Below are 19894 nucleotides of genomic sequence, written 5' to 3'. Positions count from 1 at the left end.
GACAAGGAAAGAGGAAGAAGGGAAAAGGGAGACAGGAAAGGAAGAAAGAAGGAAAGAAAGAAAGAAGGAAAGAGAAAAAGGCAAGTAAAAAAGAGGATGACTAGGAAGAAAGAAAGAAAAAGGAAGACAAGAAGAAAAGAAAGAAAGAGGAAGGCAAGGAAGCAAGAGGAAGGCAAGGAAGAAAGAAAGAGCAAGGCAATTGCAAAAATGAAAAAATGAACGAGGAAGGAAAGAAAGAAAGAGGAAGGCAAGAATGAAAGAGCAAGGCAAAAAAGAAAGAAAGAAAGAAAGATGGAAGGAAAGAAAAAAGAAAGAAAGAAAACAAACAAACGAGGAAAGAAAGACGGAATGACAGAAAGACAGTATTGGAAAAATAGAGCACCTCATGGGCTTATAGTCTTGAGTTCATGTGAGCTGCTGGTACGGTGTGAAAAAGTAGCAATCAGATAAACAAAGGCCACTTCAAAAAGAATTTACAACAGCATTGGCAGAAGACAGGAACTGGTAAAGCTGGAACGTACCGTGTCTGTGCTCGCATCTAGTAGAGAACATCCTCCTATCACATCAGGCTCTAGAAACAAAGGCAACACTAAGGTAATAATAAAGTAAAAACGAAAACACTGGCACTGACGGGAACTACCTTGCATGTGGATGTGCTCCTTGTGAAAGGGCTAAATGCATCACTCAATGTGAAGTTAGCCAGTGGCTGAAGTAGCCTGGCCCATTGACCCATTGACCTAGGCTGTATGCTGTAGTGGGAACAAGCAAAATGTGAATGACGTAAGTATATTACAAATATAATATTAGTAAAATCAAAAGGTCTTGGCTAACATCAGACCTAAAAAAAATTACAAATCCCTAAACGAGTAACAAAAGAACTACAAAAACGATGCCGTATGCTAACCAATCAAGACTAATTGTAGGGCACAGGATGTGGTGGCAAGTGTGTGGTGGGCTGACACAACTCACACATACACAGACATTCTTAGTGAGTCCTCGCTCCAAACTTTTCAGGTTGCTTTGTGAGACATTTCCATGGTTTCAGTGTGTGAATGAGTGACACTCTGCTGCCAAATGTGTGACGCTTTGAGTGACACTTTCTTGAAAGTAGATCAAAACGAGACCAGTATTTGGGTGCCTCTGAGTGAGTTTTCTGTTATTGGTCCTAGACATATCACACAACAATGAATATACACCAATTAAAAGCCAGATCTATTGGTGTTGCCAATACTTGTTAGCAGTAACGGCTGAATGAGTAATAACTATGATTCTGCTTTGAATGATTAGAATTGAAAATGTTTCAATTCTGAAAATATTGGACTGTGAATTAAACATTGCTTATCAATCACTAACATTCTGCCCTTCTCACCACTTTCCTCTGCAGACTCTGTTACCCACTTACACCCTTTTTATTCTCACATTTGTCTGATTATTTTCATTTGCGTATTTTACACGTCATCTCTTTCCTCTTCATCACTGTCTTTTCACCCTGTTCTGCATGTACTTTCTTGTGTTGACCACCTTTAGCCCTCACCACCTATTCGCTCTCTCACCGTGCCTTGCCTCACCTCATCATTTTGTTTTCAACTGCCCTGTATTTTCTTCACACACTTTCATTCAAAATGGTAATTGGAATTGCCCATGGTATTTGCTCATGTCTATGTGAGGTCTATGGAGAAGCCAAGCATTGGATGGTCATGTAACCTGAACATCTATATGACCCACCACAGGCACTGTTAGAAACTAGATATTCCCAGTCAGAGACCTTCAGGCGACTCGCTTCACGGTATCCACTATATCTGAGTCAGGTGCTGCATGTAGAAAAATCCTACAGAAACACCTCATCGAAACGTGAAAAAGAAACAGGGGCTCAGACTGCTTCGCTATCATGGATTACCTTAGGGGGTTACAGTCATTGTTGAGAATACTATCTGGGCTGCTCTGGCTGAGTCAGAGATGTTGCCTGCCCAGGAGAGAGGGCTGAGCTGGGCCCAGAGCTTGTTTCCATGGCACCCACAGTCACCTCTTCTCTTGGGGCACATTAAAAGATCTGTCAGACTAGTGCCGACTTTACACATGCTGAGCTGTGATCAAAGCGCCTCCAGCAAAGAACAGGGGCTAAAAATACATGACAACGCATTCTAGTGCGGTAATGCGGGGACACGCACTGGAATGCATTAACTAACTCGAGATGCGTGGTACTTGGCATGGCTCATGGAGCTGACGAGTTTCCAGCTGCTACATGTTTTTTCCTCCGCATGCGTAGCACCTCTATCAGTAGGCTAACAACACTGGGACTTTACCAACTAATACTATCCCCAAGGGGATCTGCCCACTAACCACCCCCCTCCTTACATGTATGGTTGCCCTGGACAAAACAACCCATATAAATCCCATAATACTGCTTGCGTCCTGCTGAGATCCTGTTTCTTGCAGTGAAGTGGAAACCCAATCTTGAAGCACAGACCTCTATTCTTCCTTCTTCTCTGAAACTAAAACAGATGAACAAGCATCAATAGGCCTCATAACCAGCACAGAACAGGGCGGGGCAAACAAGGAAGTCAAGCTAATAACACCTGCCAACACCTCAGGCTTATATGGGGCATCAGACACTTCAGAATTGATGGGGACTTCAAGTCAGTAGTACAGGAGCCGGTCTTCTCCAGGTAGGAGTATGGCAACTCCTTCCTCTCTGGGCTCCTAGTACATATAGCCCTTTCTGGGCTGCTGCCTGCTTTATGTCAGGATCTAAGATATTCAACCATGTCTCACCACCCTTCTCAATGGATCCCCAGCCATGCAAGAGCACAGTTCAAGATCACCCACAGACCCTCAGAATGCCCCACCTCCCTACAAGGCCAAGAAGCTAAAAATCTCAAGTACCCAACGAGGACCGAGGATGGCTGTGTCCTTGCTGCCCAAGCCCCCGACCTTCAAACTTCAGTGGGGCATGAAACAGTCCTTCTTTGGCATTGAGAGAAGGGCTCGGATCTCCTTTTCCCCTGCCGTGCGCGAGCGCAATTCTGATTGGTTGTTAGATGTCGGTAAACATTCGAATCGGTCGAAACCAGGAAGTGTCGGCCGCCATTTTGTCTCTCGCAGTCTGAGGGGGTGAAAAAAAAAGGTGGAGAACATGAAAACGGGGCAGAGTGGACAGTTCCTGACCCCCTAGCCTTGGTCAGGGGTCACAGAAGGACACCCAAGGGCGAAAAAAACAATTTTTTTTTTTTTTTTTTTAAATCGCGAGGTGCGCGCACTGCGAACCGTGGGTGCTCGGTGCGCAAAGCGCACCGAGCGACCACAGTGCGCGCACGGTGCGCGCACCTCGCGATTTAAAAAAAAAATAAAATTTCACGGTGCACGCACGGAGAAAAACCTGAAAAAAAAAAAATTTATAAATACATAACTTAGCATTTAAAAAAACGTACAAATTCACTGAAAAAACCATAGGTTTCACACACGTTATAGTTACGAATTAACATTTAAAAAACCTTGCAAATTCACTTAAAAAACCATAGGTTTCACACATGTTATAGTTAGCTGGACATTTCACTCGTAAAAAACCAATGAAATTCCCCCGTTATAGTTAGTGCAGGCAACTATAACTCACGCGACCGCAATCCTCTGCTGATGACGTCAGATATTACATCACTGATGACATATGTGTCTTTATGAAAAATAAATATTTGTAATATATGTATAGCTAAAGATTAATGGAAGAAGACATGGGTAAATAAGTGTCTAAATACAGTGATGTAATATCTGACGTCATCAGCAGAGGATTGTGGTCGCGCCCGCAATCCACTGCTCATGACGTCACATATTACATCACTCATGACATGGTCAGTGGCATCACTCATGACATCACTGATGACATCATCCTTTTGATAGAGTGGCGGTCGCGCGAGTTATAGTTATCTGAACTAACTATAACGGGGGAATTTCATTGTTTTTTTACGAGTGAAATGTCCACCTAACCATAACATGTGTGAAACCTATGGTTTTTTAAGTGAATTTGCAAGGTTTTTTAAAAGCTAATTACTAACTATAACGTGTGTGAAACCTATGGTTTTTTCAGTGAATTTGTACGTTTTTTTAAATGCTAAGTTATGTATTTATTATTATATTTTTTACATATTTATTTTACAATAAACTACGTTTTAAATTGTTAATTTTTTTTTATCGTTTGCACCGTGCGCGCACCACGCGATTTAAAAAAAAAAAATTAAAATGTTTTTTTCTGCCTTCGGGGTCCTTCAGGGACAAAGGCTAGGGGGTCAGGAACTCTCTACCCTGCCCCCTTTTCACGTTCGCCACCTTCCTTTTTCACTCTCGCACTCAAAACAAACAAAATCGCGGCCGACACTTCCTGATTTCGACCGATTCGAACGTTGACTGACATGTAACCACCAATCAGAATTACGCTCGCGCACGTTAGGGTGCGCGCACCGTGCGCGCACGGTGCGCGGCTATAGATATTTATGTACTTTAACTGCAATTTTCTCAGGAACTACTGAACAGATTGACTCCATATATGCAAAAGGCACATCCCTGACCTGAGGACTACCTCTTTGCCAAATTTCAAGTAATTCTGTTCAGCCGTTCGGGCTGTTCCTTCGACTAATGGTCCTATGGGAAAATGCATGGGGAAAACGCGTTTTGGGACCCCCCTTTTTTTCCTCGGCCCCCGCTTGACGAATCCCCCCCGAGACTTTCAGGGTAGGAGCTGAGCGGAGTGCCCCATTAGTTTTGAAAATATTGCGAGGATTCGTCAACCGGCGCCATAGTTATTCAAAATAGAATTTTGAGATTTCCTATGGACCACGGTCCTAACTATAACTATCTACTGGCGACCGCCAGTAGATAATATATATAAAGAAAATTATAGATATCTAGGGACGTGAATCCTCTGCGGAACCGTGGGTGCCCACGGATCCGAAGCCCAATTGAGGAAAAAAAGTAACCTACTCACACACCATACCCCGCAGTCTACGGCCTTAGTCCGTGTGCAGCATAGGGTTAGGTGCATGTGGAGAAGTTGCCCGCAGGCCCTGTGGCCAACCCCCACCAAAAGTCATGCGCGTTGATGGTTGCATTAACATACGGTAATTATTTATTACTTTACGTTAAAAAAACATAGAAATTCACTGAGAAACACAAAGGTTACAGGGACGTTATAGTTAGGTTGCCATTTTATCCACACACAATCATAGAAATTCCGCATCGGCAGTTCTAGTTATACTTATCTCAAGAAATTATAACTTGTGCTGTTAAGTAACTTTCCGTGTGCCACAATGAGATACTGTGGGGTGCCAAATATCCCACTTTCTGTTGATCGGAGGGGGGATGGGGGCTAAAAGGGGGGCTGGAAGCCGCAAGCAGGTCAGTAGGATGTCCCTGCATATTAGGGGGACAGCACATGTTTACACAGTAACTGGAAGGGAAGCGGAGCAGCACAGTAGGTGTTGTAAGCACTCCTAATTTAGCATCACCTTTAAGTATGTTATTACACAGCATGGAGAACACAGGGAGCAGCCCTCAATCGACAGTGACCGCCTGGAATCTTACAGATGCCACACGACTTAGGGGTTCATTTAGACACCTGTGGATGGTCTGCTGGGAAGGGTGGGTGTGAATAGTTAGGAGGGCAAAGGTCATGGCCTGTGCCACCCAGGTAGAGGGCCTTTCACCCTTTTAGAGATCCCCTCCTGTTTGGTCACTGCAGCTGCCTTACAAACTGGATTCATGTAGAAAGCACCCACTCAGCAAACCTTTTTGATCAAAGACAATACAAACCACCTAAGCAGGATACTGTTTTCTCTGAACAAAAAACAAATGGCTTTGGCTGACAGTAGTTTTCTCCCTGCCAGTGGAGGCCATATACCATTCGCCCTGCCCTTGTCCATCATGCCCAAGTGAGTGAGGGTTGCACCGCTCTCAATTGGGCAGCACGTCCAGAAGGTGAAGTGGTGGAGCCATGTTGGACAGGCTGCTAGGTCAAAGGTTTGCATTACATGAGGCAACGGAGACCCCATTGGTTTCCCCCAAGTCTAAACAGAATAGGGGCTGCAAGGAGAGAGCTCCCCTGATTTATGGTGCTGCACTGCCACCCCCTCCCCCCCAAACTCGAAGTGAGCCCTTTAATACTCACCCAGCTCCAGAAAGCTACATTTGCTGAGTACCTCGCCCCACTGTTAAACAAATTAATGAGTTTATTACATTTTATAGTTTAAAAAAGGAAAATTGAACTATTTGGAATCTATTTTCACCACTCTGGGATGTGTTGGAAGTTTGATAATTCTACCTATCTTTATTGAAACATAATGTAAGAGCAAAAAGCAGCACTTGAAAGTAAATAAAGTGCTATGGTGTTTCCTAACAGAAGTGGGTAAGAGGGTTATTGCAAAATATGATGAAATCATGATGTATGAGTGAAAACCACACTGAATGTCTGTCCTGGGAATATGTCTCATATGTTGTTACTATTTTGCTTTAACAAAGGTCGTTTCAAAGTTCTAGCATAATGGCATGTAAGGAGGCCGAAAGATCAGCTGAACACGTTTATGTCCAAGATCAAACAGTTTGGTAAAGTATGAGAGGCAATATTACAATGCAGACCTGCATGTTTCAGGCCCATAACTTTCCCACCATACTACATTTGAGTAGCTGACCTTGAGGTTGGGTACTGACTCTCCTGGGATACTATCCTGTGTTGACTGAGCTGGAGTTCCGTTTTCTTACATACATTTAATACCAGCATTTATTCGCATTCCAAATGCTTCTGATCTACAAGAACAGATGAATATATTAGAAAAGTGATAACCCAAGGGCTCACAATTTGGCTGCCTGAAAAGCCTTTGATTAAGAAGCATCTCTCCTGCTTCCAACAGTCTGACTTGCCCACTACATCGCAACTGGTGGGATCAGGGGCGGCTCCTCCTCTTAGGCGGAGGAGCGTCGCCCCACTGCTCTCAGCTCAGTGGAAAAAGGAAAAATAAAATGATAATAACAACATGATCATTTTATTTTTCGTTGCTGCAGGGTTAGAGAGGAGCGGGCGGGGCTCGTGGCCCCCGGGAGGAGGAGTGGTTCATGCACTTAAGTGCGCAAGACGGGTTGGCCGGCCATCTTGGAATAGCCAAACAGTCATGTGCACTTTGCATGTTCCCCACCAGGCTGTAATGCACAGCCTGGATGGAGAACATGCACAGGCTCCCTGTCCCTGTCTGAATGCCAAACCATGGTGCTCAAACCAATCACAGGGCTGCATTGCAGCGTTGTGATTGGCTTAGGGGACCGTGTGTGCTTCCTGCTCCTTCCGGACTCGGAGTTAGGAAGAGAAGGGGAGAGACGAAGAGAGACGGCGGAAGAGGAAAGTGGTTTAAAAAATATATATGTTTCAAACCCCCGCCTCGCCACACCCGTTCCCTACCAGCCGCCACTGGAGGTGATGGTTCTGACAAAGCACACGACTGCCATCCCCAAGACATGCATCTGTGTTGAGGACCCTGCCCAGTGCTATCATGCAGAGCTTACTATCAGCTTATTTTGGCGAAGTGGTAAAGCAGGGAGTAGATTTACAGAGTGAAAGTTTCATGAATAAAACGTACTAATCACCAGACCCATCAAGTGGCTTAAGTGGTGCCGCCCGGCCACCATGCTGATTTATCCACCTTGTAGTGGGGCCTGTTCATTTTTTGTCAATCACATCCTAAATTGAGCCAGTTTCTAAAAAGCGATCCCAAGATATATACATACTGTCATTACTGTCACCACTGGTATCCCAGGGACCTAATTCAATAACAAAGTTACTCCCTTTGTACACTGGGCTCAACTGGGTAGCTATAAGAACAATCAAGGTTATTTCCAAAACTGCGGCTCAGCAGACAGCCATCCAAAAAACACTTTCTGGGGACAGAGTCTCTGTGCACACAGAGGGTGCAAAGTGTCCTTCAAGCTGAGAGGGCAAAGTGTCCTTCAGGCTGAGAGTGCAAAGTGTCCTTCAGGCTGAGAGTGCAAAGTGTCTTTAGGCTGAGAGTGCAAAGTATCCTTCAAGCTGAGAATGCAAAGTGTCCTTCAGGCTGAGAGAGCAAAGTGTCCTTCAGGCTGAGAGTGCAAACTGTCCTTCAGGCTGAGAGTACAAAGTGTCCTTCAGGCTGAGAGTGCAAAGTATCCTTCAAGCTGAGAATGCAAAGTGTCCTTCAAGCTGAGAGAGCAAAGTGTCCTTCACGCTGAGAGTGCAAAGTGTCCTTCAGGCTGAGAGTGCAAAGTGTCCTTCAGGCTGAGAGTGCAAAGTGTCCTTCAGGCTGAGAGTGCAAAGTGTCCTTCAGGCTGAGAGTGCAAAGTGTCCTTCAGGCTGAGAGTACAAAGTGTCCTTCAGGCTGAGAGTGCAAAGTATCCTTCAAGCTGAGAATGCAAAGTGTCCTTCAGGCTGAGAGAGCAAAGTGTCCTTCACGCTGAGAGTGCAAAGTGTCCTTCAGGCTGAGAGTGCAAAGTGTCCTTCAGGCTGAGAGTGCAAAGTGTCCTTCAAGCTGAGAGTGCAAAGTGTCCTTCAAGCTGAGAGCAAAGTGTCCTTCAAGCTGAGAGTGCATACTGTCCTTCAAGCTGGAATGGAAAGATGGCCGTCCTAACTGGTGGCTCAGTGCTTAAAGCACTAAAACATTAAGCTGAGCTTTCCCAAAACAGAGATCCTCAGGGGTTGAGATAAAATAATATGACTGCATAAATCTGGAATTCCAGTGAAACTGAGGCTTCAGTTGAACAAGTTATAGCTTAAAAAATTCACAACTATTCTGATGCGGTTAGGAAATCTTCCCGATCCATTCAGTTTGGAAATGGTTTCCGACTGGCTCTGATCGGGAGAGTCCGACCGACCGATTATGATGCATCCGGATGCTTCCAGATACTATTTGGTTGGACTCCCATTGATATTTATGGGAGCCTATGTTCCTAACCGCATCGTAATCTGGCCCTCAGTGGGGAAGACACGTTCATGATTCGGAAAGAGCACATGCCGTTAGTCGGCCTTCCTAACCACATCGTATTCGGGCCCTAGGTAGGAATGCTTTCCTAACCGCATCAGAATCAGGCCCTAGGTCTTGGAAATGGGCACATCCGGTGAGCAGAGTTAGCACGAGCAGAAAAAAGTTGACACAACTCAGTTGGAGATGAGGCAAAACATTTTACCCTTGTGGGGAGGTACAAACCCAGATGATTAAACATGATGGACAGACCAAGAAGTGTCCTTCACAAAGCATGAGGCGCTCCACCTAAGGTCTACAGCAGAGGAACGATGTGCAAACATTATTACACGAAAATAATAATTACGTAATGCTACATAGAATATCAGCGGAGCAAACAACCCATTTTAAAGGACTAGAGTGTTATAATAATAAGCAAAGCAAAGGCGGCCCTGCTCAAGACATACACCTCTCACAAGAAGAATATGCGGAGCCAGGGTAAAGATGAGATGTCAAGGTATGCAATAGAGTAGGAGAATCAAGTGTGACAATATACCCGAATATAAACCCCACTCTTTGCAGTTTTATCTTTGAAAAGTATAATTTAAAAAAGCAGACATACCCACCATGCTTTCACTCTTTTTTTGCTTTTGGACCTCCCCATTTCAGAGGCAAAAATAATTGCTTGCTCAGTGGCAAATCTACATTTGGCAGACTGGCCTGTCTAACTTTAAACTAGACAACAAAAATGTGATGGGTGGATTGTTTATTCATCTCGGCCACTAGTATTTACTCAGGGTTGTGTCCAAGTCCATCGTTTTTTGCCCACCGTGCCACCTCAGACAGCAACCAACTATAGGCCAATCAGCCTTAGTCCTGGGGGAACAGTCCAGCACTGAACTGCCAGGCCAGGTCAATTTGGAATGGAAACACAAGCAACCAGTGACGGCTGGTAATTTTAGCAGGGAGTGAGGCATACGTGACACACTTGTAAATATACCCACTCACATGCACATATACACACTCACTCACACCCATGCATTCACACACACACACTTTCACTCACAACACTCACTCCCAAATATCTATACATACACACAGGCACCAAACATAAAAAATAAAAAATAAATCACATTTACCTGAGCAGCTCTGCTTCGGAGGTGCTAGGAGGGTAGGGACTGCTGCCTTCTCTCACTGCCAGACCCAAGGTCAGCCAATGAGGGGCTGCCGCAGTCCATACCTCGTCACTGAGTGGGATGGGGTCAGTGAGAGTTGCTGACCCCACCCCACTCTGTGACGAACTGTCACCGATTGACACTCTGCCCTGGGCACTTCAGGGCTTGAAACTGAAGTGCCCGGGTACGAGGCAATCACTGAAGCTCCCACTCCTCATGAGGAGGAGGGCCTCGAGGTGCTTTGCCAGGCTGAATAGATCACCCCCACAGTTGCTGTGACATCTTCAGCCTGGAAAGGTTCAGTTCAGCCAGCCAGGAGTCTGCACAGCATGTCTAGCTCCTGGCTGCCTGCCCAGACCTTGGCTCTTTCTGACAGACACTCTTCTTGTTGGGCTGAGGGTGAGGGAGAGTGGCTGCAAGCAACACAAGACTGATTTTGGCCTGTTTGTTCCATGCCAGTAGGGTGCAGTTGGTGTCCTATAGCACAGTGAACGCTAGCCCCACATATGGGCATACCCGTCGTATTTACGGCATCGCAATGAAGAAAAAAAAGAGAGATTGGTGTAATGCTTGAATTAATCCCTGCTACTGGTAATTACTTGCAGCATACAACTCTTTCTGGAGTCTGGCAACTCAAGAGGTAGCAGAATTTATGCACCATCAAAGAATTTAGAGGTAGGGGCAGAATTGGGCATTTCAGGGTCGGACACCTGCAGTAGAAAGCAAATCGCTGGAGACTCGTAGCTGTGTAGGTATCTACACGCTTCTTCAAGGTACCTTCCCTCCCTTGAAGCACGTGCCAAGTTACTCCTGTCAAACGCTGTAGTACAAGACTCGAACAGAAGACCCTCATATTTAATGAGGGTGTAGGGGGCAGTGAGGCTTCATGAGGAAAAATATTTTCTCCTGGGAATAAGTTAAAAGTGCAAATGCAGAACTGTGTATGATTTATTAATTTCAACGTATTCGAGAATATCCGCGAGCATATGTTTTGATTCGAAGTAGTCCTAACAATCTAAGAGTCATAGGTTTGCTGGGATATTTGTGGGATTCTTTGTGAAGGAAAGCAGACTTTACAAAGAGGTTTTTACCACGTTGTGGCTTTACCACGTATTTTTTAGCACACATGTTTCTACCACGTGTATGTCTTTACAACACATGTCTTTATCACGCATTTAAGTTAAGTTGTGGGGTGGGAGGGTCTCCCCACACAAATACATTGTTTTTATATATATAAACAATGCTTGGAAATGACATGCGTTGTAAATAAATGCGGGGTAAAAAATGCGTGGCTAAGGCATGTGATGTATTTCCTTGCGTTGTTGTTCCATCGTACAACCTTTGTGAATCCATAGAAAGGTGGAAATTTATTGCAAACATAGATGTAAACCTACAGAAGTAGATTTCTGATTTTTAAAAACGCTTTACGGTGTTAAAGAACCCTCCCATACAGACATGTCCACCAGGGGCATGCTTTCAAAGTCTCTGGACTAGATAAATGTACTCTTCCTACTCAGGAGGATTTGATCAAAAGACACAATTATGTCAGAAAATGAAGCTCAGATGCAAAAGTCACAAATGAAAGAGCTAGCATGGGTTCTCTTCCGCTGCACCAGACCTCTCAAGTTTCTCAGGTCAAACAGAGATAAAGACATAGCGTACTCATGTAAATGAATAAGCGTACAAATTATCGATGCTAAAACCACTAAAAACAACACTAAAAACAAAAAGCAGATAAAAAAAAAAAGAATCACACAAATAAGGAGTGCCAACCGTGATATAAGAATTCATCACAACCTTGAATAATATGTTAGCCCTCCATCAATCCCCTGGCTCTGATAGCAGCTTTTAAAAAAGAGCACATTCTAAAACAGATGATCGAAGTATTTAGCAACTGCAAGTTCTGTAACGCTTCACTGCACCTGAGATAACCAAGATGTTTTAAAAGAGGCTTGAGAAAGTGCATAGATTATGGTCAAGTAATACTTCACAAATACATGTTAACAATAATATTCGGAGACCTGAATGCAGTACAGAAGTCCTTTGTGTACAGAAACTATTGAGATTTTCAAAAACACTGTACAGAAGGATCTCCAATAAGCAACAATGGTGCTCTGTGAAGTAAAGTGAACACACAGTGCAAGTGGGTGCAGTGATAGAAGGAACATAAAAGGTGATCGTGAAGTAGGCAATAGACAATAGGATGGTTCGTCGCAGGGCTAATACATCGAATGGTTGAACATTAGAATAATGTAAAAATCCTTCCATCTATTACTGGCTCCTGGTTGACCAGCTTCTTGGTAAATTGTCTTTATGCCACCTAACGTTAACGGCGGTTCGACCCATAAGGCACTTACAGGGTCATCATCAGGACAGTAATCAATTTGCAGAGCATAAGTAGATCCAATTAAAATAGAAATTGTACTACTGGGGAATGTATGCAATGAAAACAAGGTAACACTAAAGACAGGTCTTATTCAGGATAATCATAGTTACCCAAATTGTTTGAAGAAGTAAATCCCTGAAAAAAAATGAATGAAGGGACACTTATTAAAATTATTCTTAAGAGTGATCAAAGAGTGATTGTATTGTACAGCTCGCAGATCATGCTACTAACAATAAGGGAGCCCAACATGGTCCTGAGCCTGTAAAGGAACAGAAACAATAAATTATCACAGCCCCAAAGTGAAAGTGGAAAGCCAGTGAAATATAATTAGAGGAGGAAGATGTACTTACTCAGAGTAATGAGTGTATAAGCATAATTTGTAGTAATTTAAAACATCACCAAATCAAATTAGGGAAATGAATCAGGAAATGTATATTCAAGAGGCTTGAAAGAAATAATAATAGTAACAACAGAGTCAAAAACTGTTACTCACTGCTCAAAATTAGGGGGAAAATAATATGATAAAAAACAGCTTACTAATTGCAGCAACAGTACGAGCCCCATTCCTAGGCACACAACAGTAAGGGGCTTATTTATGAGAGCCCTGCATCACTTTTGCACCACATACCGTGGTACGTGTGTGATGCAAGACTCTCATAAAGATTTATGAAGCCACGCAAAGCCACCTTGCGCGGATTGAGTGGCCTCATATATTATGATTGAGGCACCTTACTCTGCGCCCGGGCGTGTTCCATGGGCGCTGCGGTAGGTTTTCTCACGCAACACTCATGGAACTTGACAGTGACCTAGATTTACTAAGTGATGTAAATCAGGGGAAGTGTAAAATCCGTATGCCTCCCAGGGTGAGGCATAATGAGGAGAAATAGGTTAATTTCTCCTCGTTTTTCCTCTTTCCAAGTGTATAAAAAGAGAAAAACACCTTGTAGGATTGTTTTTATGCAGGAAGGTGCCCCGTCCTGCACAAAAACAATCCTACCTTCAATGGAGGCACCCTTGCACAATGGTGCAAGGGTGCCTACATTGGCGCTATGCTACCAAAATGGCACCAGCGCAGGTAGAAAGGACAGGAATGCACCATACTGCTTAAATACTGTGCATTCCTGCCCTTTCACTTTGGGGTAGGGCAGTGCATAAAGATGCCTTCTGTGCTGCCCTACACCAACATGCCATAAATGAGGACCTTATTCTCTTGAAGCGTCCCAAGTGATGGATTGTGGGCACAAGAAGTAGAGTTACACCAACAGCACATTCCAAGATTGTGAGCATGACAGAAGAAATCTCTGTGTTGAGAGTGCCCCTAGGATGATCTCATGGGCGCAAGAACGTGAGTCCCTCCTAAACTGCGTCCAAAGGATTAGCGCGGAAGAGTGACTCTCTAGTTCATACTGTCTGCACAGGAATGCGGAACCAGGATGAGAGACAGGGAAGAAATAAGGGCCAATCAGCATAAAAAAGGACATGCCGATTATGGGCACCTGCATAGAATGGGCCTATATAACATGACAGCGACAAGAAGAGGCGAATTAAGTGTACAATACAGATAAATTATAAAACTTACACAACAGTATTATTACATATCACTTCGTCTTCTAGACCATGAGTGCTTATAAGTATTCCAGAAAGCATTTTTTGTAAAGAATCCAAAATGTAATCAATGCGAGATAAAGAAACAGAACTTCAATCCTCGTCCTATAGAAAGTGTAAATATGATTTAAGATTTTTTTTAAAGAGGTGTAATTTCTCCAATAAACTTATATATACTTAAAAACAGGTATTACCCAAGACACACACATTCCCAATTCAGAATACTCAGCTCATTATCAGATTCATGGTGTAGACATTCAGGTAAGAGTACCTAGATTAAAGAGTTCCATTCGTCTAAGGCGTTCAAACCTAAAGTGGTTGATGAACAGTTCATTATTCATTTGGACTCACATCCTTTTAGCTTTGCTTCTATGTTACCTCCTCTCGGAGGCAGTTTTATATCATCGATTACTTATCATACAAAGGACATTTCTGATGGGACTTATTAGTGAAATGTGCAACCAAAGGGGCATTCAGGACCTGTCTCTGAATCCTACTTTTATGGTGCATTAACTTCTCCTTTACTTTTAGTTTAGTAGTTCCTCCTATGTAGATATGAGTACAGGGACATTTCATCGCATACGAGGCAATAGACAATAAGATGGTCCATTGCAGGGCTATTACACTGAATGATTAAACATAATAATAGAAAAATCCATTAATCTTTCGCTAGGTCCTTGTTGACCAGCTTCTTAGTGACACGCTGTTTTGACCAGTGGTGCACTTATAGGGTCATCATCAGGAGAGTGATCATTTTCCAGAGCATAAGTCTCCAAATATTATTTTTAACATTTATTGGTTAATGTTTGTAATAATTGACAATCAACAATTGATATTGTTCATGTTGGTAAATAACACCTAGAGGGATATTTGCTGCTTTTCGATTACTTTAAACCCTGTCTTCCCTATGTGTATGGGTTGCTTCTGTGTTGGTTAAAGTCACTTCACATGTCAGACACGTGTCTGCACTAGTGAGTGCCTGGTCACTGATGTCGTTTGCATGACATCACATCACTTCTGGGATATCGTCAAATACGCCAAATATTTCTTGCTCTAAGAATTTTCAAAACATGAGAGGTACAAGGCCTGTGTCTTTCATTTCAAGCAATGCTGTTAAAGGAAAACAAATCAGTGGCTGTGTTCAATTAACTGGGAATCTGCCATGTTGGATCCTCCTCTAGATTTGTTGCTGCTCCTGGTTTAAAAAAAGGCACACAGACACACATGCAGACCAAGTTATTTGCATATACATTTCAACCTATGTCATTTCGCAATAATACATTTAGGCATTGTCGTACAGACTTCATATATCTGTTAACGAACACGACAATACCTGCCATGCAACGATGGAAAGCAAATTAAGCAGTGAAGAGGCTGATTTAAGAAACAATGCACTCATATTATTATGTCAGGGACACATTAAACGATTGATTTGTGATCAGCGCTGCAAATCATTCTCCGTACTACTGAAGCACTAAATAAAATAAACAAATACAATAAACATTATCCTACTTAGAAATGGGGAGAGAACCCTTAGATGTCATGTTCACATCCTGGGGGTCTACATGGTTAATGGACCACTCAGGTTAGCCCTTGGGTCCTCGGGAGCACAGGTGGTGCAGGACACATCCATTACAACGCACTACTTTTACAACGCAGTTGTTACAACACCACTGCCTTTACATCGCATGCCATTACAACACAGCAGCCATTACAACGCATGTCACTACAACGCATGCCATTGCAGCGCATTATAAAGTAATTAATGGGGATTTTTTAAGTTTTAGGGTGAGTATGGGTTTTGAGGTACATAGGAATAGTTATTTTTACCCCTACACTATCCAACACATTCCCTACTGTTGCACTCACAGGAGTGGGAATAGTAATTTTTACCCCTACACTATCCAACACTTACCCTACTGTTGCACTCACTGGAGTGGGAATAGTAATTTTTATCCCTACACTATCCACCACTTACTCTACTGTTGCCCTAAAAGTATTATGCGTTGTAATGATATGCGTTGTAATGGAATGCGTTGTAAATGTAGTTTCTAAAAATGCGTTGTAATGGCATGCATTGTAAAATCATGCATTGTAATGGATGCTGTGCTGTAAAAACCGCGTTGTAAAAGCATGCGTTGTAAATGTTTGCGTTGTAACGTCAAATATTCCCCTAATCTCGTGCTTTGCACAAGACCCCTCAGCCCTTATCTCAAAAAGTAACACCCCTTCTGTCCTCCAATTCCTGTTCATGCTGATTACACAAGCGTTTTCAATTTTCAGACTTCAAGGTCCCAGTGTCCATTGAAAATATGACAAAAGGCAAGACCTGTGAGGTGTCAAGTTCTTATTTATTTATTAAAAATATTGTCATTAATACTTTTAGTTCTATGGTAGTGCAGACCCATCAATCCAATTTACAATCCTCTGCAGGGTGTTTCTAAAAGACAAACTTCCCTAGAAGGACGCCCGTAAGAAAGAACAGCAGCACCAGAGCCAGCAGCCTTACGTTCAGTTGTTTGGCACGGATACCAGCTGACGTCACTTCAGTGTGACCCGCATTCCTCAGTAGTTGTGTTTTGTCTCCCTCCAACTTGTTATTTTCCTCCAGTAGGTTCTGAATGTCGTGTTGTAGCTTCTTAAAGTCGTCCCTTATTTTCTTCACTCCCAGGTCATCCAAATGAAAACTTTCATATTTGGACGCGTCTGGTGACTCTGCCTTCTCTGGAGCAGTGGACGTGATTGTGTTGGTTTGCACTTCTGGAGGCTTCGTAGAGTCATTCGGGAAGTTAAAGATGCAGGTCAGTTTGGACTCCATGATGTCCTCCTGCTTTGCGTCATTCCACACTGCCTCTGCCTCCGAGGTATCGGAAGGGGCAATCACCGCCTGCACCTTGAACTTGTGTCTACCCGCCTCCACAGGGTCAAAGTTGAAAGGTTGCAGCATCACCAGCACATTGAGCGAGGATTGCCCGCGGATGATCCCACTGCTGGGCCGCACGCTGTACCGACGAGGAACGGTGGTCTTCACTCTGAAAGCGACATTCTTCTTGAGAGGATTCTGAAGCTTCAAAATGGCGCCCGCAACATCTGTGAAAGGACCACGGAACGTCAGGGTGTCCTGCGGCTGTAGGATCAGCACCTGCTTTGCCATGTATGGGTGACCCAACCACTGCTCCGGGCAGCCTGGGATCCAGGGTGGGGCTGCGGGAGGGGTCGGGGGTGGTAGGAACCACAGCAGGTTGTTAGGGGAAGTCCAGCCTGCCACAGAGTTCTCATAAAGAACCCAGTACTAACATTCCAAATGGATGACAGAACAGAAGTGAGGCAGCCATGGAAGCCATGATGTTGGAACAGGAGCTGTGGAATTCACAGCCTTTCCTTTAGAGCAGGTTACACGTAATTAGAAGCATAGTTTTTATACATGTCTTTTGTTGATTCATATTTCAAACCTCTTGTTTCCCCGCATCTATCCAACATTCACTTTCCACAACTAGGTACTCTGACTGCAACTGCTCTATGTTATTTCCCACCACATATAGTCTAAAAGCTAAAAATGCATTACATATGTATTTATTTGTCTGGTTATTTTTCAATAACACACTCATGGAAAGGCTGCTGCAAAATGCTGGCACACTACGGAGTAATGGAGAACAAAAATATGAGAAAATAAAGTCATTCAGGAGTAAACCCGTGGAGGGAGAGGTAGATCTTCAATTGATTTCTAAACGATCTGAAGTATTGATCACTGCGGAGATGCAGTGGAGGAGTGTTAGAGATGGATGTATGACGTTACAGCGCACACTTTTACAACGCATGCACTTACAACGCATTTTTTACAACGCAAAATCCATTACAACGCACTACACTTACAACGCATGACACTACAACGCATTTTAAAAAACTACCTTTACAACGCATACCATTACAACGCATAATATTAAATTGCATTTAAGGTAAGTATTAGATAGTATAGGGGTAAAAATTACTATTCTAACTCCAGGGGGTGTAACAGTAGGGTAAGTGTTGGATAGTATAGGGGTAAAAATTACTATTCTAACTCCAGGGGGTGCAACAGTAGGGTAAGTGTTGGATAGTATAGGGGTAAAAATTACTATTCTAACTCCAGGGGGTGCAACAGTAGGGTAAGTGTTGGATAGTATAGGGGTAAAAATTACTATTCTAACTCCAGGGGGTGCAACAGTAGGGTAAGTGTTGGATAGTATAGGGGTAAAAATTACTATTCTAACTCCAGGGGGTGCAACAGTAGGGTAAGTGTTGGATAGTATAGGGGTAAAAATTACTATTCTAACTCCAGGGGGTGCAACAGTAGGGTAAGTGTTGGATAGTATAGGGGTAAAAATTGCTATTCTAACTCCAGGGGGTGCAACAGTAGGGTAAGTGTTGGATAGTATAGGGGTAAAAATTACTATTCTAACTCCAGGGGGTGCAACAGTAGGGTAAGTGTTGGATAGTATAGGGGTAAAAATTGCTATTCTAACTCCAGGGGGTGCAACAGTAGGGTAAGTGTTGGATAGTATAGGGGTAAAAATTACTATTCTAACTCCAGGGGGTGCAACAGTAGGGTAAGTGTTGGATAGTATAGGGGTAAAAATTGCTATTCTAACTCCAGGGGGTGCAACAGTAGGGTAAGTGTTGGATAGTATAGGGGTAAAAATTACTATTCTAACTCCAGGGGGTGCAACAGTAGGGTAAGTGTTGGATAGTATAAGGGTAAAAATTACTATTCTATCTCCAGGGGGTGCAACAGTAGGGTAAGTGTTGGATAGTGTAGTGTAATATTATGCGTTGTAATGGTAGGCGTTGTAATGGAATGCGTTGTAAAGGTAGTTTTTAAAAATGCGTTGTAGTGTCATGCGTTGTAAGTGTAGTGCGTTGTAATGGATTTTGCGTTGTAAAAAATGCGTTGTAAGTGTAGTGCGTTGTAAAAGTTGCGTTGTAAAGGTTGTTCCCCGTTAGAGATGGGTGAGCCTTGATGGTGGAAAGATCTTCTCCCAAACTCTTTCAGTTTAGTCAGATCCAAACATGCAGCAAATAGGCTTGTGCACTGTCCCCGTGGGCACAGCAGAATATCTTTAATTAATAAGCAAACATCTTCAATTTAGTACGTTTCCCTCATTTCTCCATTTTTAACTTTTCCCATGACAATTCTCGAAAATAATCGTTATTTCAAAAACTCTTTTTCACTGGTATAGGGTCATAATCTCAATGCATATCAAACCACATTCGCTTCTTCGTCAGGAGAATGGATGGATTATTTCAAATCTGTTAAACAAATAAGAAAATTTGTTTATACAAGAGTAGTAATGGTTAGTTAAGGAACGCCGACCTTAGGCCAAGCAATAGAAAATGAAAAATGTGGAGAAGTTGTCCGGAGCTGCACCGAGCATCAATTTGTATACCCGGCACAGGGGGTTGAAGACCATCTTTGATTGAAAGGAAACCAATACAATCAGTTAATCAAAATAGGGATCTAGTCCAAACCTTTTAAGCTGTAGAGAAGTTGGATGGCAACATTTTATGCTCTTTGTAGTTTACTTATTCGGTTGGGAAACCCCAATAGGTGCCACTGCATATAAAGTTTACATCTGTAATAAGGGTGATAGTTCTGAGTTGAAATAAGTATTCCTCTGAGGCAAATAACACATTTTGGTTGTGGAATTGCCCTGAGAAGAAAAGAATAGATCAGTGTCACATGGGACTCCCAGACTTCTTTTTGAGTTAGCAAGGGAGGGCGAAACGTCCGG

At 43.1% G+C, this 19894-nt stretch overlaps 1 pseudogene; it reads right to left on the bottom strand.

The window, feature by feature from the left end:
- Positions 1-16537: 16537 nt before the first annotated feature.
- LOC146782804 (vesicle-associated membrane protein-associated protein B pseudogene) lies at positions 16538-17280 on the bottom strand (annotated as a pseudogene).
- Positions 17281-19894: the final 2614 nt, after the last annotated feature.

The sequence above is a fragment of the Triturus cristatus genome, chromosome 12 (assembly GCF_964204655.1).
Source record: "Triturus cristatus chromosome 12, aTriCri1.1, whole genome shotgun sequence".
Taxonomy (NCBI): domain Eukaryota; kingdom Metazoa; phylum Chordata; class Amphibia; order Caudata; family Salamandridae; genus Triturus; species Triturus cristatus.
Note: the sequence above shows the minus strand (reverse complement) of the source record. Positions and strands in the feature narration are given on the sequence as shown.